Source organism: Lonchura striata, chromosome 2 (genome assembly GCF_050655825.1).
Source record: "Lonchura striata isolate lonStrDom1 chromosome 2, ASM5065582v1, whole genome shotgun sequence".
NCBI lineage: Eukaryota > Metazoa > Chordata > Aves > Passeriformes > Estrildidae > Lonchura > Lonchura striata.
Window position 1 is genome coordinate 23263808 of NC_140704.1, and position 25731 is coordinate 23289538.

Here is a 25731-nt window from a genome sequence, read left to right on the forward strand (position 1 = left end):
GAGGCCCCTACTCAGTCCATCTGTCACAAGGTGTCAGCTCCCTACTTTATTGATGCGCTTGTGTTTCTGTTGCACTGGATCCTGTCAGTTCTTTAAAGGGGAGAGCATGCAGAAGATGCAGACAGTGGGTGCTGTGCATTAAAGAGCAGCTGGCACTGTGGTTTGCACTTCATTCTTATTTCTCCTCCAATATCAATCATTGATAGAACTGTACTCTCAGACCTATATAGGAAATTCAGGTGTCCAGCAGTCTAATTCTCTATTTACCTAATAGGATTATGCTCCTATTACAAAACATCACTTCATTGCAAAACATCACTTTAGCTTAGTAGTTAGGAGGCATTAGACAACTGTTTTGTATCTGTCTTTTGTCTTCAATAAAACCTATATGGAAATCCTATGAAATTTGGTCATTTTTTATATTATCTGCCTAGAGACTGCCTAGGAAGGAACAAAGGCTTATCACTAGATTTGCCTACTGTTCCCTACTACTGTTTGTAAATACTAACTATTCAAGACAGCATGACAAGGCAAAATCCTTTCCTGGATTTGCCTAATGGATGATGTTTCCCACTCCAAAACAATGTTCATTGCCTTTCACAGAATTTTTGCACAATGCAAAAATTGACTATTATGTGTTCCTCTATAGGCTCAATGAACCAACACTGTCTGCAGTAAAAGGGAGAAAACAGATATGCTTTCTTACACAGTCTCTTCTCTTCATACTCTGTCCTCAAGGAGAACAAGCTATGAAGTCCAAATTAACATACATGTGACAGATAAATCTTTAGGTAAGGGCTAAGACTGGGTTGGTTGGAGTTTCTTGGTTTTTTTTTTTTGTTTGGTTTTTTGTGTATGTATGTGTCACTGGAGTTTTTTGCCTGGGGAGATGTGATCCCTTACCAGGTTATAACACTATCTTGTGGCTCCCCTGTCAGAATTGACTGTGCCAGGGATTAGCTGCTTCCCTGACAAATGATGGCCAGCTCAGGGCATATCTCTGAGAGCCTTGTATAAGGAGCAACTTGCATCCTGAAGATGCAAAAACTCAATATTGTCTTTCATTCCAAGCCAGGATTCACTTCTACATCTTTCCAGGATAGAAGAGCAGAGGTTCAAAAGTGCTTAGACATACATTATCTAAACTCTAGAACTCTAGAATTCTTTCCGTGCTCGTCATCTAATCTCCAGAACTGTACTGATGGGATGGAAGGATGCTCTAAACATCTCTCCTCTGCATCTAGCTCTATGATGTCTGTCAGTGACATGAGAAATAATTACATTACTTGCAAGTGAAATATGAAGAAAGGTGAATGCAGTGGCAAAGGACTCTGAAAATGCATCCTGTGCCTTACTGACAGATCCATGGCCTATTTAAAACCATAGAGTAGTCTGGGTTGGAAAGGATCTTTAAAGGTCATTTAATCCCACCCCCTGGAAGGAGCAGGGTCATCTTCAACTAGATCAGGTCACTCAGAGCCCCATCCAACCTAGCCTTGAATATTCCCAGGGATTCAGCATCTCCCACCTCTCTTTGAATAGTCACAGACACTATGGAAGGAGCATAAAAATGGACCAGGCATAAAGGGATTCTTCTCTAAATGTGCCCTTCCAGCTTCTCACAATGGACAGTTCAGGAAATTTCTGAGCCAGATCTCATAGCTATGTGTTTCTGGTGATGAACATTTTCCTTCTGTTAATGTGACTCCTTGCTTTCCTGAATGTAATGCTGTGTTACCCTGCAGTAACAAGTTCAAGGGGTTAATTATATGTTTTGTACAATGATAAGGGCGTGAAAGCTTCTGGAATCAAAGAACAAAATTATAGTAAAGAAGTATTTTTTGCTTGAAAATGTGTCATCATATGTATTAATGTAATTGATTACATTTTATTCATGTGGGCCAGTCTTTGTTGACTAATAGAAACAATAACACAATTTAATGTTATACAGACTATACAGTTTTCAAATGTCTCAAAAAGACTTTTGATTTCATATTTTATTTTGCAAAACTGCATAAAGCTCATTTTCCCTCTTCCAAAAAATGTCATTTCATTTGAAGCATGATAGTATGGTAGATCTTCACACCAAACATCCAGCAAACATTTTTGTTAAACTTTCTGCAAGACAAGAAAACACAAATTAGGTTTGTAACTGTTCATCAGTTAGATTTTGAATCTGTAAAATACAAAATAGCTATTTGAAATTCTGCCTTTATATTTCCTGCACAGAGTGCTTTTGTCTTTGACCTATTTAGAATAAAAAATTCCCATATAAGCTGTAAAACATGAAAGCTGCTGTTGACTGTCCTCAAACTTCACACAAATTCTAGCCACACTGTATTAGAGACTTGCTGCTATGATGTTTAGGCATCATAACATGATTATAATAAAAGATGTTGAGGTCTGGGGTCAAGGTTCCCCATTGTTCTTGTTTTGACAAATGATCTTTTCAGCATTTACATATCATAAGATATGTTTAGAATTAAATGCTTCAATTAAATCAACAACTTGGTTTTGCCCTCTGGGGTGATCAACAACCAAAATGAGATGTGCTTTTTCTCTGTCCACAGCAAGAGGGTTAGAAAGAGAGAGGGAGCAACAATAAAGACTGTTGAAAGGTCATTCTGATAAAAGACCCAGTTTCAGTTTTACTCTTAACTTTTATTCTGATTGGCAGTTTTGTGGTCTGTCTTATCAATTATTGGAAGCATTGCCAACAAAACAGAGGTTGCACAAGAACTTTTCCCACACTCATTTCTTCTGCTGTGGTTCAGTGAACCTCACCTCATTCTTAATTTCCTAGCTCAGTTGTGTCATGGAGCTGTGTTTTTACCATCCCCAAGATAATTCCAAGATTTTTCCCAGAGATTAGAGGAATCAGAAGCTTATTGTTTATTGGAGACCTACACTCCAGAGTGCAGCAGAAAGGAGGATAAATTTAGCAGAATATATTCTGCTTCCTGAGCAGCCTCACTGGTTCACCTACTGTCCTCACTGATTATTATAGTGCAAAGATACTTCCATTAAACATAACGATATTAAAAGGACCTGATGCGATTTAACACATTTACGAGACTCTTTCATGTCTCACTGTAGGAGGTTGATATTAAAACCCTAGTCCTCACTGAACCTGAAAGCATTAATAATCCCCTTCTCTTTGGCCCATATGCAGGCTCATTACAGTTGCTCTTTACAGTTATCTATTTTCTCTTAGGCCCTTATGCAGAGAAGAATCTCTATAGAGGAAAAAGCTTAAGCACTTGATTAACTTTAAATTCATTGAAGTCAGTGCTCAAAGTTAAGCAGGTGCTTAATATTTTCTTGAATCAGGGCCTCACAGCCTAGGGTTTCTGTCTCTGTACTGGTTCAAAAAATAATGTTCTAGAATTTGCTTCTCCACTCAACTTAATTGATGCAAATCTGGAGAATCCATTTAGATTAAAGAGCTTTGTTCATCTTTGCCTTGTATTTTATGGAGTAATCTAGAAAAATGGGTGTTAAAATCAATGTTGGGGAATAGCAGACTTTAAATATAATTTGCATTCACTTTTGCCACAGTTATAGAAGACATGGTTGAACATCAGCAGGAACATTAGAAGGAAACTGCAACTCAGAGGTGGTGGTGGAACACCAGCATAAAATAAGAGAACAGGATGTGGCTAAAGTGACTCCTCATGACTTGACTGAGTGAATTGCCTCTAGGCCATTGCAATGAGGTGGATAGAAGGGGACTGAGCAGGGGCAGAGGGATGTCTAGGCAGTGATGAATGCCATGAGCAAGACATGAGGTGTCCTCCATCAAAATCAACAGTCAGACCTCCCTTCTGGCAGTCTGCATATGAAAGAAGGCATATAAAGACTACCTTCCCTACCATCTTTCCCTCTAGTTTCTCTCCCTCAAGAATGAGGAGGGCCTTTGTGCTTCAAGGGAGCAATACCTAAAATCCTGCCTACATCCAGTTCTTTTTCCCAAGTATGCCATGGATAATACCCTTAGGGAACTCATTTCAACAGTTCTTAAATTTGCTTTCATGAGGGACAAGAAAAATCCTTATATAACCTAACTTGTTTGGATACTCCCAGTTTCTGGAAAAAAAATTATCAAATGCTGTGTTTCTTTGCTCATGAATCATGTCAGCCTGGTCTCCATGACATTCTGGGACACCAAGGTCAGTCAGGAACCATCCCTTTCCTCAGAGACTAAACTGAATCTGAATTCCAGCAACAGCCAATCTGTTAATGATCTACATCCACTGGTACCCTGCAGACTTGTCTGAGGGTGTAGATCAAGCCTACATCCATTGCTGGGCAAGACCTGAAGCCCTAGACCTTAGTCATGTACCTGTTGCCAGAGATGGATTGGTCCATGATTGTATATACGTACTCCAGATTTCAGCTCCCCCTCTACCTCTGGCCTTCATTGCTGATGTTTAATATAGGATGTGAAAAGAATTTCAGGCACATTTCATGCAATTTGAGGGTAATTATATAGTATCAAGGGCAAATGCAGTCTCATTTTTTCATCTTCAAGAGTGTCTCTGGGGTTTGGTTTGGGACATGCCAGAGGAATATTCACCAAGAGGACATTAGCCTGCAGACTGGACAGACTGAAGTCATGGGGCCAGCCCTTCAACCACCATAAAACTCTATTTCATTCACAGTGTCAGCCAAGCATCCCAATTAGAATCTGGCATAGTCTGTCACTGATAAAACAAGATTTAAGAGCATCAATTTTCAGGCTAAATAAAAGGACAATGACAGCAGATGGGAGGGAAATTTCGGGGATTATCCTAAAACCTGGATTATTCTCAGGACCAGCCAGGTACAGCATAAGTACTACCTATGGAGTCTCAGGTTCAATACAGATGTAGTTCCTGGGAGCAGGGAATATGGCATACAAAATGCAGAGCTAACATTATCACTGCCTGTGCACAGCACATATGTCTCATACAGCAAGAAATAGTTAACAGACATAGAATGAGCACATGCAGAGCTGGTAGATATGCCCAATTGAATGAATCAGTTTATATATTTAATCCTTCTTAAACAGGTTTATCCTCCAAAGAGTTTCTCATTTCTTCTTCTTTTCCATGATTTAGCAGCCAGCAATCTTACAGCCCTACTGTGCTTAGAAGGGGGCTCCAATTTTTTTATTTCTAACAAGGTTTCCAGCAGATTTTGAATGTCATACAAGTATTCTATTTGCACATTAACTTCTTTCAGACTGAACACATCCAGAGCTAAGTTATTATCCTTGGGATCCATAAAGGAAAAAGTGCCATCATTCCCTGTTCATTGAAGGCAGCATCTGTCCTGGGCAAGATTTAACAACCACTTTTCTTCTGAAAAATCTACATTTGAGAAACATTTAAATATTTAATTCTCTTGTTTCTGGACAAGGCAACTTACCAACAATTGTCATTGGGTGGGACACCTAGAGCCACATGTGCAGGAACAATCCAAAAGTTCAAATGTGCATGGTTTAGGCAGCTAAAGCGAAAACAGTTGAGCTTGGAATCTCAAGTCTATAGATTTAAAAGCCTAGGACTCTGTAAGGAAAAAAGGTGAACTAAGAATGGTTGTGAAATTCAAACATTCTACCAGGTGACACGATTAGTTGTTGACATTTTGGGACAAAAAACTGAAAAGGAACAATATCCCAACTGTAAGAAAAATCAGGAGTACGTTCATTAGTAATTCACAATAACTCATGGAGGACAGAGGCCAGCTGCAATTCTGATAAATAATTGGAATACTTATCCTTTGACCATGCTTCATGTAAAATTAGTTTTAATGTGAAATTCTTTATCTGGTAACATTTTATATGTGAGCTGATTCAATTTTCTGTGTAGACATGCAGCATGCCACTGAAGAAGCAGCAAATGCTAACAAAGATTATTTCAATGTGCAGCTGGAAGTAAGGGTATCATCTATCCTAATGCATGATGAGCTCATCATCCTGAGGGAAATGAACAACATACAACACTGCCTTGTAAAGGCTTTGGATGGCACTTTCATCCAAAAACAACAAATAAAAATTTGGCATGATTTCTGTCATACATATCATCATCAATCATTTAGCTCAAACATCAAAATAACCATTAGATAATTGCATATCCAATGGCATACATTCATGAAAAGATACAGGCCATATGCTGATTGGAAATTATGACATAATAAAATCTGATACTTATTTATATTGACCTTTGCCATTTTCTTGCAAAAACCACAGTTATCCTTCTAACATAGAGATATGTTTGGTGTAATATTTGTCCATGAGAATTCAGTATATTTCATTAAATAATCTTGTAATAATATTAAACATGCTTGATATGCTTGGCAATATGTCAGATGATATAAATCAACCATGTCAATCATCAGCATAAATTCTGAGTCACCACAGGGATCATCCTGGTTCAACTGACATCCTTATCCATCTGATGAGACACATCAAATCCTATAATAAAAGCAACCCCACAATGATACTTATTGCAAACCTCCAACAAAGGGGTTTTTGCCAAAACCCAAAACACAACATAACTAAACTGAAAGCACTCTACTTTGAGAACTGAATTTAAAAAAAAAATAAAAAGGATAAAAAGCCAACAACCCAAACCAGAAGAAAGAGAGAGAACTTAAATGAAAAGTCATCTAGGTATTACAACAAAAAATTAGAAATCACTGTAGTGACAATTATAGCAAAAAAAGGTAACAGCTAGAAAGAAAGTAATTCTGATAGGAGAAAAAGAAAATAGGGTACAAGAATACTTCCATCTCCCATAAATCTAAATGATGTTCAGATCTGGGTTTGTTAGCATAGATGCAGCAGACAATCCTGTGGCACAGGAGATGTATCTCATCAAGAAGACATTTGATGAACCAAAAAGCAAATATGAAACAGCATTTCTTCAGCACACAGCCATGTAATTCCTGAGCTTCTCACCATCACCATCATATCCATACATACATCTCTCCACTGACTCAACTTGGATTTGCTCTGTTAAGTACTAGTAACCTGCTTACAGAACACCTACAGGACTTAAAAATTCACCAATCTTGTGTAAAATTTTCCATTTTACTCATTCAGACTTCCAACTTAATGAATTTTAAGTAACTAATGTGTCAGACTGCATAATTTAACTACTTGCACTCTCTGTAAAGATGACAGGAATGATAAATTTTTCTGAAGAGAAGTAGGTGAAGATACTGTTAGATTATATTAGATTAGGTGCTTCCCTTTTTCCATTGACTGTATCAGAATAAAAGAACCTCCAGAGACATTAATTGAGAAATTCACTTCATATAGGAAACAAAAAATATGTAATACTTCTGTCTGCTCCATTCACCCCTAGTGAATGAGAGTCTCAGTAGACTTCCTCACTATGCCTGAAGAGGAAAAATACTTTGTTAGGGTCTTTAACCTACTATTTGGCACACAGCAAATGACAGATAAACTGCTCTCTGCCTCACAGAGTCCATATTTCTTGGTCCCAAAAGACTTCTGTAGCTGTCAGGCCATGGGAATTTGTAATAATCCACATTGCCTGCTAAAGCAGAGCCACTGGCAGACAGGATGGCCATAGACTAGAAGGAGCACTATGATGTACCCTGACTGATGCTGCTGAGACTTCAGCACAGCAAAAAATTTAATCTCTTTTCATGGAATAGCTTTCATTTCTGTAACCAAAGACTACTGCAAGAAATTCATAATAGAAGTACTATACATGGAGTATCTCTACATACTATGAGAAGTATAATAGTTCTCCCTTTTCAGACTACAGCAGAAATAAACCCAAATTAAAATATTTCCTTGATCTTTCCAGGGAAGCTCAAGATTTCATCTTCAAAATTATCCCACCATGATCTCTCTACCTTGATATGGTGGATAGTGTCGCCTTTCTCATTAAAGCACAAAAAAAAAAAAAAAATCTAAGGACAGCTGCTCTATAACAAGATTCAGAGGTGCTGCAAATGGGAAAGTGGAGTCAGAAGTCCTTTTGTTTTGATAAAAAAGGAAACTTAGTTGAGAAAGAGGAAACTTTAATGTAAGTATTTTTTTCTAAAGGAAAAAGCACTTCGAGAAAAATGACCCTCCTATATTGGGTATTTTACTTTGTATTCTATATCTGCTATAAAATCAACAAAAATTAAGGAAAACAGTTCATTTTCACCTATTCCATGGAAATATGAGTAATTTAATGAGAACTGTTGTCCATGGGCACATACTTACTATAAAAAGTACAGAATGAACTTATCTAAACTTTTTAACTGTCAAACCTCTTGTGTCCAGGAATTTAGATTCTTCCAGAGTTAACTCTGAAAGTTGTACTGAAAATGTAATTTATAAATTTCTGCCCATTCTTGCTGTGAAAAAAACAGAAGTTACATCTGTAACACTTCTAGGCATTGAAAAGGTGACTCAACCTTTTGTGTTTTGGTAGCCATGTTTTGAAGAAAAATTGAATTATATACTTGGCTATGGTAAGGAATGCAACATGGTATTTTTAAATGAGGGCTCAAGATCCTTTAATGCTAAAAATTTTGGAATAAATCCTTGTAGTTAGATATTGTATTCAGACAAGATTTTGGATTTATTCTTCTTTTATTTCTGTGTTTGTAGAGGTGAAGTCCAAAAATGTAATGAGGACACACTTGAAAAATCACAAATTAATATTACTATTTGGCACTTGTCTAAAAAAATCTACTCAATAAAAGCAGGCTCTGAGCTGTTTTAACATGATGCTGCTCTCCACCCCATGTGAAAGGTCTGTGTCTGAGACCAGACAAGGTCACAGGGTTAGGGAAAGCATTGCCTGCAATGGCCACAAAGCATTCAGCTACTAAAGATGAAGAGCGGTTCTCTGTCCAGATTTATAACCTCCCCTGCTGTTTCAACAGCTGAACATTGCCATATGCTCCAAAGCAAAATGGTCTCCCACATTTCAGGCTGAAGGGGAAAAAAGTAATGCAATGGAAAAAAAGAAAAAAAACAGCAAGAAGAAGCCTGGTGCTGAGCACAAGAAAATGTTTTCAGAAAGCAAACTGTCTGAACACAAAGGTTAGTGACATGCGTTGATACAGCACAGTCAGAGTTAGGTGAATTAATGAGATGTCAACAGTGGTTTAGCCCTGTAGAAAAGGGGAAATTCTAGTGGCAGCAGCACGCTCCATGTCCATCATTGATACCTTGGTTAGAAAGTATCCTTTAGCAACTATAGCATTGAGAACATGTGATATTATATGCAGTTAATGATACAGAATATTTATTCGTTTGATTGCTTGTTTATTGGTCTTCGATTTTTTGTGACTTAGAATAGCACCTGGAAGGCAAAACAACTATAGAGGTCTGCATTACAGTCACTGAGTGGACAATAGTTCAGGAAAATAGGATTCCACTTCTCCCTAAAGCTTTGGTGAACATGGGACATTTTCTTCAATGTCTGACTACTTTTTTGCACACTCTCCGTTTCTAAAGAAGAGATCCCTGTGCTTTTACTAAAGATCCAGCTGGTGTCATCCATCACTCAAGTGGAGTAACAGCACCAGACTGCTAGGAGCTCTGTGCTATAGGAATGTGGAAATGGTTCTGGCATGGTCATTATTTTCCTTCCTGGCAGCTGATATACTATGGAAATTTCCATATTGTGGAAATGCTGCCTAAGAAAAGCAAAAGCCTGGTATGAATAAGAAAGGCAAAAGCCTGGGATTGGTATGAATAAGAATTAAGTACTGAAATGTACCATTTTCAATACTGTTTTATAGTAGCCAGGGAAATAATTTGTGCTCCCCTTTTATTTCCTCTCTATCTTCTGTAGTATTCAACTACTTAGAAGCAGAGGAATCATATTTAGCACAGCTTCTATTCTAAAGCTCACATATTAGTAAAGTTAACATAGATCACTCTGTACTGCTGTTTGCACAGCAGGATTATGACAGATAGAATAAGTTAATCTTTTCTAAAATGAGCTTAAATCTCTACTGTCTTTCTTATTTACACCAACCACAGCATTACATTGTTCCTGTAAAGAAAGTTAGTTTTAGTGAAACCATGTTCTTAGTGCAACCCTACAGGTGCATAAATTTCAATAAATTGCTTCAGGATATCCTCAAATCTGAGTGTTCACCTTCAAGCCACAGGATTTGTCTGATTATAAGTAAAAAGTCATTTACATTTGGATGATGACACCTACAGGTAATGACTCATTAATGGCACCTTACACTCCTGTGATCAAAAGGAATGCCCCCTTCCATTACAAAAGAAATCAGTTTATGAGGGTCACAGATGTGTGGAATTAGGAACATGGGCTTTCCTCATACAGAGAGACAAAGTCATGTCTAGAGACTTTTTAAAGGTTTATTTTTTGCAACAAAAATTAAAATCTAGGAAAGTCACTTTCACTGTCTTGAGGATATCCACCCAATGTTTCTCCCTAGACCAGGGTGAAATGGAATGCATGCTGTGCTTTACAGAGCACCATGCAGTTACCAAGGATGGGATTTAGATCACAGCTTAGGACAAAAATTATCAGGTATGTACAGGTAGCCATCTATATGTCAACTAGAAAACAAGCTCTATCTGTGTTCCGTGGAGATTTGGTCAGGACAGTCAACAGTCTATCAGGTGTGGCTCAGCTGATGAGCCACCGTAGCAGAAATCTGTACCAAAACCTATATATCTGGTACCAGGTGGGATGCTCAGAGTAACCCAGGACACCTGTGTGGGGGTAGCAGCCATTACACACCCTATCATGCTGCTGCATTAGAGGTTGTGGCCCATCATCTTTATTTTGGAGGACCCTTTACAAAACTAGACACCTCTCAGTAACTTCCTCATAATTTGGGTGCTATTTTAGAATGGACTGAATCATCCTTTAGGCTGCACTGACTGTTTTGGGTTGATCTCTATCAGCTCTCATGAGAGTTTAGTGTCCATATCAAATACCATCTACAGACGTCAAATGTCAATGCTATAGTCAGCAAGCTGAATCCTGTCCTAAGGCACTGTGTGCTGCAGACATGACATAACTCTGTACTCCTAATTTTCCATTATTCACAGGCGGGTTGCCTGGTTCAAAAAATTCACCTGCTTTACAGGTGAGTATGTAGCTAAGCAGCCTTCATTTGGAGACAACTGTGGTCCATCAACGTATTACTTTGCTTCTGGGCCCATAGCAGATCATACTCTACTGCTCTAGAACCTGAGCTGCATGCTTGTTCACTGCTGTACCCCAGGCAATAAAGACTCAACAGAACACAAGACAGAATACAAGATGGATAACATGGTTCAGAGCCAGCAAAGGTGAGTCTTATCTCACTTAGGGTGGCTATTGAGGAGAAACAGGACCCTACATGTACCACCATGGTCAGGTATTGGTTGCATGGACTCATCACTCCCTTAGCATTTAGTTATTATGCATTGATCTACCATTTAGACATTATGCAAGTTATTATGCCCTAAAAAGTTACTCCAAATCGGAATTCTCTTCCTAGCTCATGCAAAAGGCCTGTTTACTTAGATTGGCTTGACTTTTAATTCCACAGCTTCCTCTGCTTTCTTCTGTGGTCTTCACATTAGTCCTCCCAACCCTGCATCTCTTTTCTGTTTTTATGAACTTTTACTTAGGCTTTTTAGTTCTGGAGTTCCCAAAGTGAGGACACGAACATCCAAGAGGACTGTGTCTACACTGTATGAATTATGTCATTAATGTTGATTCCTGGCTCTATCGTGGTAGAATTTTGTAACTTAAGTTGATTTGACATAGATTTTTACCTCAGTGATTGTTCATGAGTATTTCAAAATTAGTTTCCTGCAGGGAATATTTTTTAATTAGCTAAGTCAATTTAAAAGTTAATCTTACAAAGCTAATCTTGAACACAAAAGTTCCTTAGGACAAAAGAAAAATATGTGCCAGAAACACAGAATCATGGAATCATTTTGACTGGATCCTACCCAGCCCCATAGTCTTGTGTGTGTCTAAATGGAGTCGTAAGTCATTGACCATTTGCCCTTGAATTGTGGGTGTTTCATTCTGCTTCCTGTCCCTGTCTTCCAGCTCAGGGGACTGGGTACCCAGGGAATAATTGTTCTTATCATTAATGACTGAGGCAAAGAAGGCATTAAGTGCCTCAACCTCTTCCCCATCCTTTGTCACTATGTTCCCCCCCACATCTAATAAAGGATGGGGATTCTCCTTGGCCCACCTTTTGTTGCTGATATATTGGTAGAAACATTTTTATTGACTTTTATAGCAATAACCAAATTAAATCCTAGTTGGGCTTTGACCCATGTAATTTTCTCCTTGCATAACCTTGCTACATCCTTGTAGTCCTTCTGAGTTTTCTGCTCCTTCTTCCAGAGGCCATAGACCCTCCCTTTTTTTCCTGATTTCCAGCCAAACTGTGTTCAGTAAGGCTGGTCTTCTTTCCTGCCAGCGTGTCTCTAGGCACATGGGGACAGGCAGCTCCTGTGCCTTTAGGATTTCTTTCATGAAGAATGCCCAGCCTTCCTGGACTCCTTTGCCTTTCAGAACTGTCTCCCAAGGGACTCTGTCAGCCAGGCTCCTACATAGCCCAAAGTCTGCCCTCCAGAAGTCTAAGGCAGCAGTTCTCACCTCACTTCTCCAAGAATCAAAACTTCTATCATTTCATGATCATGTCCAAAATGGCCACCAAACATCACATACCTCACCACTTCTTCTCTATTCACAAAAAAACAGGTTGAGAAGAGCAGCATTTCACAGCAGAGTTTGGTGGCACTCTCTGCATTCTAAGGATGTATAAGGTTTTTCATCGTTAATTTAGAAACTGGCCTTCTTTTAACTTCATTTTAAAGTATTTGCACAGTCAGGATGGACAAAGTAGATAGGTGGATACTTTCTTCCACTTTAAAGTGGAAGAAAGTAAATTTCTTGCAGTGACCTCTTGAAGCATTTCATGTTCAGATTTGATTCATAATCAAGAATAATCCTGAACTGTTGTAATACTCTTTATCTCATTATTTAAAGGGAAACATATCAAATGCCAAGTAATTGCATCTGTGCCAGAAGGCAATTTTATATTCCTTGTTAAGTGAGACAGAATAATATTTTCTCTGTTCTTTCCATATGAAATTTGATGATAGAGACTAAATCAATTAATAAATCAATATATGACCATCTTCACTAACAGTTTAAGAGGAACCTCTGGGGCAGTCCTTACACAAACAATACCCTCTACCTGGCAAAAAGTTAAAAAGCTAATTTACTGTGCTTTTGAACCATTAGTTTGAAAAAGTCCCTGGGTGTCTCAAAGTAAATTTGAGCAAGTCCAATAGTGTATGATCAGCAGAAATGGGTAACTGAGAGGGGACATAAAATGGAGCTTCCAGCACAATGGAAATAAATTGTTAGCCACCTACTGAGGCCTGTGAAGCTAGGCAAGAGCTAGGAGAGATAAAAACACACAATGAAGTTAGATGCTTCTGTGCTTGAATATATAAAGTAATGCCAACTGAAATAACATTTTATGGTTTTAAGAAAAGAGGCAAAATGTACCAGAGACACTGAGTACTTGACTGTATTTAGCATATCTTCAAAAGCCTTACCTAAAACATGAAATCAAATTGGTTGGTGAAGCAGGATTGATGAGTGCATGTGAAGTGTCGGAATGCTGAATAATGTCTGCAATAATATTACAGCTCAGTACTTACTGGGGCAATGACCCAAGAAGTGCAGTATTAATAAACACAGCAGTGAAGCAGGAGGATGAGGACAAAAAATAATAGAATTTCAGAGATTCAAATCTGGGCAAAAATAAGAAATAAGTTAAACAAAAACCATTTCTAAAAGAATGAGGGCCCTGAAAGGTCATTTTAACTGATAATATCCCCAATACAGAGACCTTCTTTCCTTAGGTGGTTGTATCAAGTGGAGAAAAATTCAGTCTTAATCCTGAACTGAAGTTAACCATGGCAGTAAAAAAAACTACTAATGGCAGGAACCTTCTTTCAGGAGGAGAGATAAAGTTGAAGGATAATGAAAATGCCAGACTGGTCATGTCATGAGTAGCAAATCCATAAATGTGTGGTCTGAATAGTGTTCATCTGAAGGAAGAAACTGGGGCAAACTTGAGCAAACATAATTAGGGAGTAATTAAACCCTACCTATAGGATAAATAGATAAAAATGTTGTAATATAAAAACCTCACTGATTTACATTTCCTCTTTTAGAAGAAATATGACAATATATTATATCCATTTTAATAATTTTATTTCACTGGCTGTTAAAAAGTTCTCAAGCAGCTAGGTGAAAATTACCACCAGGTGAAAGACAGGGGAGCTGGAAGGGAGCTCCCCAAGCCCTGGGGCACATTGCCAGAGGAGGCAGGAGGGAGAGGTGTGGAGGAGAGGTTCCACCAGCCTCCTCTTTGCTGTGAGCCATTCAGGAGGGTGCAGGCTGGAGCAAGTCTTGCTTTCTGCCTTGCACGCCTCAGGTCCTGCACAGAGGGAATCTCGGTCAGGCAAGACAGCAAAAGTCAGGGCTGCATGCCAGGGCAGACTGCTCATGATAGAGCCATCTACTTTATTATTTTGGAACTATTTTAAAGACAGCTGGCAAGGGAATGCTCCTAAATTCTCATCGTGTTAATTGGTTTTTTCTAACAGGGCAATCCCCATTTATAAAATGTGGTTTTCCTAACAGTCCACTGATTAATCTGTGGGAAAAAAAGCACAGCCCTCTCATGCTTGAGATTCATGCATCAAAGCAAAAGGTGAGGTTTGATAAAGTCAGTCTGCACAGCAAAAAGAGCACAGCCCTGCATCAGCAAGGTTTCCTCCAGGAGATAACTATGGTCAGAGAACCATTATAGCAGTTGCTGTTAATAAGAGGGAGGAAGAATGATTCACAAACAAGTCCTGTAAGCTGCCTACAGGAGCACCACAGGGAGGAGTCCTGTTACTCATTATGCTGCTGTCAGCTCCAATGAGGCCAGAAGCGCAGCAGAACAATGGTCGTGACGTCTTGGGTGGCCAAAAGTTTCTTGCATTGTTTTCACATTCATTGTGTGACGCAACCACCCGCAACAATTGCGCGCTTGAAATTTTCTCAGAAATGAAAGGAAGCTTTTGGGCTTGCCTGTAAGAAGCCTACTCCCTACATAAATGATATGACTTGCAATTCAAATCCATATAAATGTACATATTCATCTCCCCCAGCCCACAGAACACAGGCGAAGGTATCTGTTTACAGCACTTTTCCAGCTTATCGTTCAGAAGAGCAGTGGGAAGAATACATAGGCTGTCCCCTATTCCTTTTATTTGTATTTCATTTTGCAGGGACAAGGTTCATTTTGTAGACAGTCCCAAGAAGGAAAATTCTTTTATTCCGCATTTTATTATTGTAAATGCATGTGGAGTATGTTGTATGGTTTTTCAGGCTGTATGGAATGAAGCAAAAAGGAGTTTTCAATCTTTTAATGCTCCATGCTTGGGGAAGAGGCATAAGAAAATGGTTCATGGAGATCCTATATTATTATTTGAGAGATTTTTATTTTTCAGGCATGGTCAGGTTTTATGACTGGCACATTTCCGAGAATGCACCTCTGAAGCATGAGGTTTATAATGATTTCTCCTTACACTGTTTATCTCACTCTCCCAGTTGCAGTGCATTTATCCTCACACGGACAGAAGCATGACAGGAGAGGAGAGAAGACATCAAAGAGATTTTGCCAAACAGAGGAATATGGATTTCCCACTCCCCTCCCTGAAGGATATTTTCAAGATGCAAGGTTTTTCAACACACAAATATATTAGCAGTGCAAAGCAAGCAGGAAAGGCTGTAACATTTGCTGAGGTTCTACTAAACCGGCTTGGACTGTGTGTAGAAGGGGAGAAGGATCTGGGGCCTGGCAGTTTGCCCTGAAATTCACAGAGGTTACAGGGTCCGCTGTGCTGCCCCAGTAACTTTTCTTCCACCTACTGCAACCCAGAAAGTAATGTGCTCTCAATCCAAAAGGGAAAACACAGAACAGCCAATTCCCATCTGATTTTTGCAGTATCTAGACTTGCTGGATGATTTGTTCCCTCCATTTCCTTTCAGCTATGTAGCACAGCAGTTACTTTCAGCATCTCTCTGCTGGAGCACTGGCAGGGTAAATAATAGACATATTTCTCAATGATCCCAACTCCTTTCTTTAAATATTCACACCACAGATTTTTCAACACAACATTTGGGGAGGTGACACTGTTATTTATATAAGAATGAGATGGGATATGGGACTTAACAAAAGTTATTACACAATGTTGTGGCAGGGAAAGACAGATGAATGTAGTCTACTAAACTATAAAATGCTGGAACCTCCAAGCTTTTTAGCAAGTTAGAAAAAAACAGATTTTTACACTTTAAAGATACCTTTGATTAGAGATATAATCTTGAATGGGAGATAGAGAAGACAATAATTTTTACCAAAAAAAAAGTATAAGAACATGCTTTCAAATGTATTTTCAAAGGTACTAAAGGAGTTAGGTTCTCAAATCTTACGGGATGGCATAAGTAGATTATAGAATCTCCACTGCAAATCACAGCTGTAATGTCCATAAAAGGAGGCCTGTTTTGCAGCCAAGGTATTTAACTAGGACTTCGTAGATTTGGGATTCTTGCCTGGCTCTGTCTAAATCTGCAAGCCATTTGACTTCTCTGTGCCTCAGTTTCTCTTTCTGTGCAGCAGTACATTGAGGCTGCACAGAGAAATTCTCAGGATGCAGTCACTGTAATGTGGGGGACACACATAATTATTTAATTTATAGTAATTTATGACAACTAGAAATAAGAAGTGGGATTGAAAATAAGACTTACTATATATGCATAGAAAAATATTCATCATGTTAATTACTCAGAAGAAAAAGAAATAAAGCAATACTTATTGCTTCCCTGGTAAAAATATGTCATAGTAGAGATTTCTTCAGAATTTTAAATAAGGTAAGAAGAAACAGGAAAATCTTAGTTATTATTGTGATGAAATAGCTTCACTCTATAAAGTAATATCTAACCTCATTTTAAAAAGCTAGGGACACAGGCAAAATGGGAATGTGCATGATGTCAAACATTATGACCACAGTGTGAGAGTGGTCACAGAAGCAATGTCTGGCTGCTTGGTCTCATCATCAGCAGGTCTGGGCAAGCTCAGCAGAACAATAAAGTAACAGAAATTGGAGCTATACTCATCTGTAGACTAAGCTAAACATGAACTGGGACTTCAGGTCTCCTAGTTTTGCTGTGATGCCATACTTTGGGCTTCGAAACCATAAAAGATGCAGATTTGCCTGATAGTGGTTGCACCAGGTGGGAGCAGGGATGACTCAGCCCAGCTGCTTGCTGGGTCTCCCAGTGAACCCATGCTGAGGAACCAGCTCTCATGCCCTCCAGACAAGACAGCACCATCCCTCACCCTCCAACTTGCCAGCCTGAACTTAATCATTGAGAGAAGGTCTTGCTTGTCCTGCTCCCTGCAGCCTTCCAGGGAAGCTAGCCCTGGTGTGGACATGCATTGAAGGACACTTTCTAAATCTACCTGCTATTCATGAAGGAAAAGCAAAAGGTTTCCTTTCACCCTTGTTGGTCCTGGCTGCTGACACATTTTGGTGCTCTGGTTTTATTCAGGCAGATCTCAGGCTCTGCCCTTAGGGCTGCTTGGCAGCAGGGCTGAGAGAAGGCAGTGCAGCAGTGCATCTGTGATGATTTGCAGGTCATAATTTGCCACAATGCCACTGAGGCTATAGCTCTCCTGATACCTTCAGTAGATACATATGTGAATTCTTTGGAGGAAAATGTGTAGAAATCTGTTCAAGGGAAATGCTGAACAAAAGTAGCCCAATTAGCAGCAATCCCTTAACCAAGCCAATCCAAAACCAGTGCAGAAAGATTTTGCAACCACTCAAGATATGCTGGTTTCTCTGTTCCATTAGTTCCCTTTACTTGGGTCAGCTACATCCCAACACGATGGTAATTTCTCCTAAATTTTCTATTGATATATCCAACACACAGCTCATACATGCTTTCAATTTTTTTTTTCACAATGTTCTGGACTACATTAAAATAACTTTGTCCTCACTGGGGACATCTCTGATTACTCACTTCTAGTTTAGTTCCTCATTTGTGTTCAGAGAGGAAAGGGGTTTCAAACTAGAAACCTAAATCTTCAGGGAGAATGCAGACTTGGGACTCGAACTGCCCTCTTAACAACCTCAGACATTCCTCCAGAGGAGACATGGGGATCACCACAGTCATGGCTTACTGTCAGCTACCTGCCCTGGTGCTCCTCTTTGCCTCAACACCATGGTCCCGAACTTACAGCTTAGCTGAAACACAAAAAGGGAAATCACGCCACTTCTCTCTGTGTCCATGTTAACAAGGATTTTAAATACCTTTGTTTCTGCAAGGGATTTAAGCCATTCCTCCATATCCCTCTTGAAGTGCAGTGTGTTAAATTTCAAAGGCACATTAGGTTTTCTTCCTGTCTCTGGCGTCCAAACAGGATGAATCTGCATAAAAGGATGTCCACAAATGAGAAAATAGGACCAGGTCCACTGATACCATTAGCTTATGCATGAGAGAGCTGAGCAGGCAGTTTATCTGCTGTTTCCTTGTATTTAGGCCAGCTCTAAATTTTGGCACTTGTCCCAGCATAGATGAAAACATTTTGGGTATTAATAAGGTATAGCTGGAGTTGAAAGCACAAGAACTGCAAGAGATACCCTCTATTCCCTGGATGTTTTTCCATCTCAGCTGGAGCAAGCAGATCTGAGTTTCAAGCCTGTACTCCAGTAAAATGGTTCAAATTGGAACAGAGAAGGAAAAAAACTAGCAAAATAAAACCATATATAAATCCATAGCCTGTAGATAAATAGCTATTAGGATTACCAAATAAAGCACTTGAAGGTAGTGTGTAACTTTGAAGGCAATCAGTTCTCTGGAAGACCCAGATGTTTATTGGAGCTTGTTCAGAAATAGGTATCACTGGTTTTGAGTCTCCTGGCAGACCAGTATAACCATTACAGACTCCATCAACTGGGCAGCAGCTCTTTCATCTGCACTGCCAGGACCAGAGCCATTAATTCATCCAGCCACAGCTGTCAAATCTTCAGCAGCAAGAGACACCTCTCTGGAGCTCCTGTGAATGTCCAGTTGCACATTCCTCATTTGAGAGCACATTTCTGACTGTGTGTGGACCTCTGCACATCTCAGAGCATGAACCTCATGAACTCCAGCTGCTCATCCTGAAGCTTTTTAGGTTTTGTCTGTTTTCTCTATGTTCTCTGTATTCTTCACGCATATATTTGTAAATCTTTCACCTATTGTATTAGTAGCTAGTTTTCCCAGTACTTTCCATGGCCTTTTCCTAGCAAAAGACAAAGCAAATTCCAGAGCTCCAAGCGCTGGTGGGTACAAGGCCCCTGTCCTCTCTTGATTCTTCTGGGAGCAAAGGCTGAGAAAAACCCTTTGAGATACATTTCACGGACAAAGTACAACTAGTGCTGAAGGGGAGACTCCAGAGAAGGAGCTTGACCAGTGGGGGAATTGCATCACCAGTTGTCCTCCTGATTGGTGCTTTTTATCAATTACATTAATTTCCTAAAATTCCTAATTTCCTATTAAAATGTACTCACTGCTGGCGGTGGTGGGCTTCTGTGGATATTCGTCCATAACTGCTTCTGAAGGCCTTCAAATAAAGATTCCCTTTTATATTACCTCCCTACTAAAATTATCTCAAGTTTCATTTCCAAGCTGAGTTAAAGGCAACAATCCGTATCTCCATACCCCTCACACGTGAACATGGAGATAGGATTTTGTCCACCATACAGAATCATAACTCTGCCTTTGATACCCAGGCTTCCATTTGGAAAACCTGTTCCCAAATAATTTGTAAGTAACTGGCAGAAGTAGATTGATATAAAACGTCAAGTTAATTGATATAATGTCAAGTTAATAGAAATGCAGAGGTGCTGATGCCTGGCAGGAAAGGATCCTGGAGTGAGCCCACAAGATGGAGGGTTATTTTGTGGGCATGTTTGGAGGTCTTAAGCACCTCGGGGCATTCTGGCAGACTCCACTGAGGAACTCCAGCAGAGGGAACACCTTTTTACCTCTCCTGCCCCCTTTATAAAAAGACACATTAATCCTCTCCATGCATTTATGGCAGCATTTACTAGCTGCATTGAAACAGTTCACCTTGAGATTTGGTTCAAACACAGCATGTCTCCTGAGGTTTTTCCCCAGCTGTTAAGAAAAAAAAAATTATTTCAACACTCACTTCAGGAAAGCTGCAAAGGCATTACCTCTTCCCAGATGTGGATTCTGCCTGACTTTGAAGTGAATCTATTGAGCCATCCTTGAGACCTTTCTGCATGTTCTGACAATATGTTAAACTGTTAATTGTCCTACTTTCCAACATAATGTGCATTAGAGTCGTTAAGATACACTGCTGTGGCCGGTTCTTCTCTCCAGTTATCCAGTCTACTTGAAAAATATATGTATTATCTGAGTCTCTGAGGTCTTTTTACCTGTCCTGTGAAAACTTGCCATTTATTCTAATGGAGGAAGAAATCAGGCTCAAGATGTTCCCCTGGCATGAAGAAAGATTCACAGGTGAAAAAAAGCATAAAATAATAACAGATACACCAATTCAATTTAATCTCTTAAATTTTAAGGGAGCATAGTCACTTTTCTGGGAAGCTGTAGCTGTATTTTAAAGTGTTATAGTGTGCTTCAGCTGACCAACTCCATACTGACAAGTTTATTCATATCTGGAATAAACAGGGCCATTCTTTCAATCGTTAAAATCTGTAGATAAATGTTGGGGTTAATTTGTTTTCCCTGGAATAGTAGAACTTTTCCAAAATACTCTGTCTGCTCCAGTCCTGTTCATGCCCTCCCAATTTTAATACAGCACAGTCCACTAACAGAGATACTGAATACCACTAATAGGGATTTCAAGGATACTGAAATAAATCTTCTGTGCCATTCTCAGATGAGATTAGAATCTTCCCCTGAATTTATAGGTCAGCATTAGCTCAATATTTAAGTTTTGCTTTCATTTTTTAACTAGAAAGTCTGTTGTGTCCCCACAATTCTCCTGGCTGTTCACAACTAGAGAAATACATAAGAGGTCAGAAAAGTTATTTCACTGCTTCGACAAGAAATTAATATAATTGATTAGCCACAGTATCTTAAGGCTTAGATCCATGCTTTGCAGTAATATCCTGAAAGCTGAAATCCTGAAATATCATTTCACTGCAGTGAATAAGACCAAATCAGCTATTTGCTGCAGTCAGTAAAGATACAGTATAGTGAACAGAATGATAAGCCTAGCTCGCTGTTAGCACTGTAACGAAAGCAGCAAACCATGACAAGGTTAATCCCTGCCATTAAGAGCAACTATAAAACACCTTGTTGATATTAATAAGGTCTTTGAGCTTTATTTTATAAAAGGCTTAATAAGTCATAGTGGGAAGTTGACCCAAATATGCTGCTGATGCGTTTCTGTCATTGAATGATATGCCTACTTTGCTACTGGTAGAGTAGGATGCTCTGTAGGTCCTGTCCCTTAATCAGAGATTAAAGCAGCTATCGTGGTTGTAGATATGGAAAACTCTAAGAAATAGAGTCTTACAGAGTTTTATAGTGCCTTTCAAGGCCCACAGCACAGCCTATGGAACTCACAATCAGGATCATAGCCTCTGCACCCCTTCTTTCCTGCATTTCATTTCTCTGTTATAAAAATGACATATTTTACTTAATCCATTCTTTTATTGCTAATAAGATGGGAGATCTTTAATGGCTACTCCACTGAAATCTACCAAGACTAAAACCTGTAACAGAGAAAAGCATGTGTTTGAGCAGTCACCCAAGAAGAATAAACTATTAAAGCTCTTAGCAAACTGAGGAGTGGTTTTATGTGCAGAATTTAAATATAAAATGCAAATGTTCCTTAACAAATGGTATATTCAGTGCTCTTAGGGTTTTCAGTGTTCCTCAGGTTTGAGTGCTTTGTTTTTGTCCCTGGAGTTTTACTGGGTATTCTCTCTGTTCAAACTGTCCCACAAGAAGTCATGCAAGTAGGCTGCAGATTGTTCACAAGCAATTTAAAGTTTCCATCAACAAACTGGCAGCTAAGATCTGTTAACTGGTTTTAACTGAATGCCTCAAGATGCATTATATTCTACTGGACTTTTCTCCTGTAGTTCAATTACTGGTGTATATTCACATCAGTTTTAAGGTGCAAGACCAACCTTATTCCTGACTTGTACACCAGCTATTTAAAAGAGAGCTTCCCATAAGGAACAGTGAAGCCAAGCTGTCAACCAAACTTCCCCAATAAGTCATTACTTCAGTAATGAAGTACTTCAGTACTTCAGTAGAGTAGTAAAGTAAAACCTTGTTACGGGTAGGCACTGAGAAGAACTGCAGCAGCACAGCAGGTATATGCTACCAAAGCTCCTTGCTGCAGTCTTATCCTAGCTCACCTGTATGTCCCCCACTTTCCCTCTCTGTTTAATTGTGAGAGCTCTACAGACGTGTGGTGTATCACATAGTGCTTAATGTGATTGGGTGCATCTTGTGGCTATGCAAATATTAAATTTACTGCCAAATGAAATATCTACCAGCAATCATGAGTATTCTGCTGTGAAATTGGACAAGAAAATGAATATTACTAGAACTAAAAAGAAATCTCAGGTTGTGTCTGTTCCTCTGTTTGTTTTTAGGCAAGCAACTTTCTTGGTAAGCCTATCACAGCAAGTAGCTAAAGACCACACAGTCACTCACTCATATTCCCCTGCTCCCAGTGGGTTGGGGTACAGAATTGGAAAAAGAGTAAAATTTTTGGGTTGAGATAAAGACAGTTTGATAGAACTGTTAGGAGATAATAACAATAATTGAATTAGAATGTAGTAAACAAGTGATTGCTCACTGTCCAGCAATTGATATCCAGCATTTCCTGAGCCTCTTACCACTTTGCCCCTAGTTTGTGCGTTTAGCATGATGCCATATAACATGGAAAATCCCATTGGCCAGTTGGGATCAGCTGGCCTGGCTGTGTCTCATCCCAGTTTCTTGTGCTCCCCAGTCTGCTACCTGGTGTGGTAGTGAGGAAAGCTGCAAAGTCCATGACTAAGTGTAAAACTGCTTGGTGACAACTGAATCATCAATGTGTTATCAACATCATTCTCACACTAAATTTAAACCATAGCATTATACCAGCAATGAGGAAGAAAATTAACTTTATCCTAGCCAAAGCTAGGACAGTAGTTGAAAGCAGAAAAGTTTCACCCTCTTGATTGACAAATTAGAAATAAAGCTAGCACACAAAGGTGACTAAATTATCTCAGTCAGGGTAGCATTTTCTCCATATCCTATTCTTGCATGTTTGCATGCTCTTGCTCTTGATGTGTTGTTCTTGATTTCTCCCCTCCCTAACAGAAAGTCAAAAGATGTTTTCTGATGTCTTTTTGGCTTGTCTCATCACTCCTGCTCTAAGGTAAGCAGGGCCTTCTTGTATACAAAGGCTTATGAAGTGTATTTTTAAGCAGTTTCTGAAGGCTGTGTGATAGATCTTTGTCTCCAAGGGAGCCCACTCCAGTCCAGTCTCACAGTGACATTAATACAGAAGCCTTAACTATCCATTTCTTGTGACAGCCAAGGAACACAAAATCAAGAACTGCATATAACAGATGGGGAATGGCACCTTCAATGCCCTTTGCTTCATTGGCTTGTTTGCCGCGCTCCTCAGCCCCAAATGCCCACTGATGTTCCGCTCGACCCCAGCTAGCTCTGCACCTGGGGTGAGGACGGGCAATGAGGCACCTCTCGCTGCTCCCTAGTGGGGTTTGAGAGGTGTCCCCGTGGGTCCTGAATTAGCGCTAGCGACCCTACGGCGGTGAAGAAAAGCCGGGACCAGCTTGGGATGAAACCTTCTTTAATCCAGAGCCAACGTGGCCAACGCAAAGAAGAGGAACCGACAAACGAGAACCCCCAAGCTGGAACCCCGAGTGGGGTTCGACACAGACATTTATAGGGTTTGGGAGGGGAATGGGAGTGGAAACCAGGGAGGGAAAACCAATGGGAGACGGGGAAGGGAGTGGCTCCACGGTGGGGTGATTCCGCCTGGTCCAATGGGAAAGGGACATGGGCGTGGTCCCAGGCCCTTGTCCAATCACTTGGTGCCCTGAGTGGAAGCTTCTGGAGAGAGGGGAAGGAACACCGAGTGACGGACAAGGCACCTGGGAGGGGACAGGGGGATGACACAGCATCTTTAGGTAAGACTGACAGGTATAGGGAAGGCGGGAAAGGGGGACCAGGCGGGAAAACAGAACAAAAGGATGTACCAACATAGCAAATGGGGGGAAATAGGGACAAACCATTGGGGAAACTACAAAATTGTAAGACAGTACATAAAATAAATAAATAAAAACGCACCACCACACTTGTTACTAGCAATCTTTGATTCTGAATGTCTGAAAAATTGAGTACAAAATGCCACAAATCATTGCTAAAATATTGGTGTAATGATAAGGTTTCTGATGCTGTTATAGTGATGAGTAACACCATGTGTGTGACCTCAGCATGGCTCACTCAGTGCCACTGTAATTTCTGTTCAAAAATTATTCGTCTCAGAAGAAGGTCATGCCATCTCAGTGGGTTGTCATGAATTTCCCAGGCAGTGTGTGAGCACGTGTTTGAATTTAATGAAAAAAGCCCACTCCCATAAGTTAATGATAGAGGTTGTTACAAAGTCTAAGCAAAGCAATTATTTTAAAATACAAGCCAACAAAACATTCCCTTTGTTTGTTTTTCTCAGAGCTGGCCTTGACTTTCAGAGCTGGAACTTGGCTACAGGCATGAGGGCAGCCAAACTGCTCCAGGACGAGCTGCAATTAGTTTCTAAACCCCCTCTGAGTAGTATAGGGAGTACACGAATACCCCTCCTGAGGCTTTGGTGAAGAATAAGGTACCCATCTATACATTTTAAATCTGATCTGCCCCCAAGTTCACCTGCTAAATCAAAGGCAAGTCCTGGTGGGAAACAAGCAGGAAATGAGACAATGCCAAAGATAAGGTTATAAAGGAAGCTTTGGGGGGAACAACATGAGCAGCCAATAACTGGAGACCACATCTGCCTGATGGAAATCCAGTAAGATTTATGTTTCCCAGACAGTGCTGAAGAACAAAGAGAAATGCTTAGAGATACGCAGAAACTGGGAACACGGGTTTTCAGCACACACATGGAGGAGCCCAGCAAAAAAAGAAGGCTTCTTGCCATACCCAGAAGTGGAGGCAAGTGGGGAGGGGGGGAGAAATATGCTATTGTGTTGTCCTTTTGCTGTGCATAAAAATAAAATTTTGTTGAAAAAACCTTTTTTGTTTTCAGAGATGCTTTACGCAGATGTCAAACTTTTGGGCTGTTGTGCTAACCCAGACAACAAAAAGGCAGAAATGACCCCCAAATCATGTACTAAGAAGGTTCAAACTAAGTACAGTCACTCTGGCTTAAATGCAGACTGTTTAATCACACTGGATTCATCATGTCTTGCTTCTACTCCAGCCTTCACACCAAGTGAAATGGGTACAGAGGTGTGCAATAGCAGCTTGAGATCTCTGTATATTCTTCATGGGTTCTGATTGTATCTCAGAGGAATCTTAGCTCAGCTCATGAAGCACATTCATTTGTTTGGTTGGTTCTCCTGCTGCTCCTGGTACT

At 39.8% G+C, this 25731-nt stretch overlaps 1 long non-coding RNA gene across 1 annotated transcript in view; it reads right to left on the reverse strand.

Moving 5' to 3' along the window:
* Positions 1–1994: 1994 nt before the first annotated feature.
* LOC146768147 (uncharacterized) overlaps positions 1995–25731 on the reverse strand; it is a 58904-nt gene continuing 35167 nt past the window's right edge. The window contains exons 2-3 of the long non-coding RNA XR_014953224.1: positions 5410–5549; positions 1995–2118 (exon numbers count right to left, since the gene is read on the reverse strand). This is a non-coding gene — a long non-coding RNA (uncharacterized LOC146768147). The remainder of the gene's footprint in view (positions 2119–5409; positions 5550–25731) is intronic.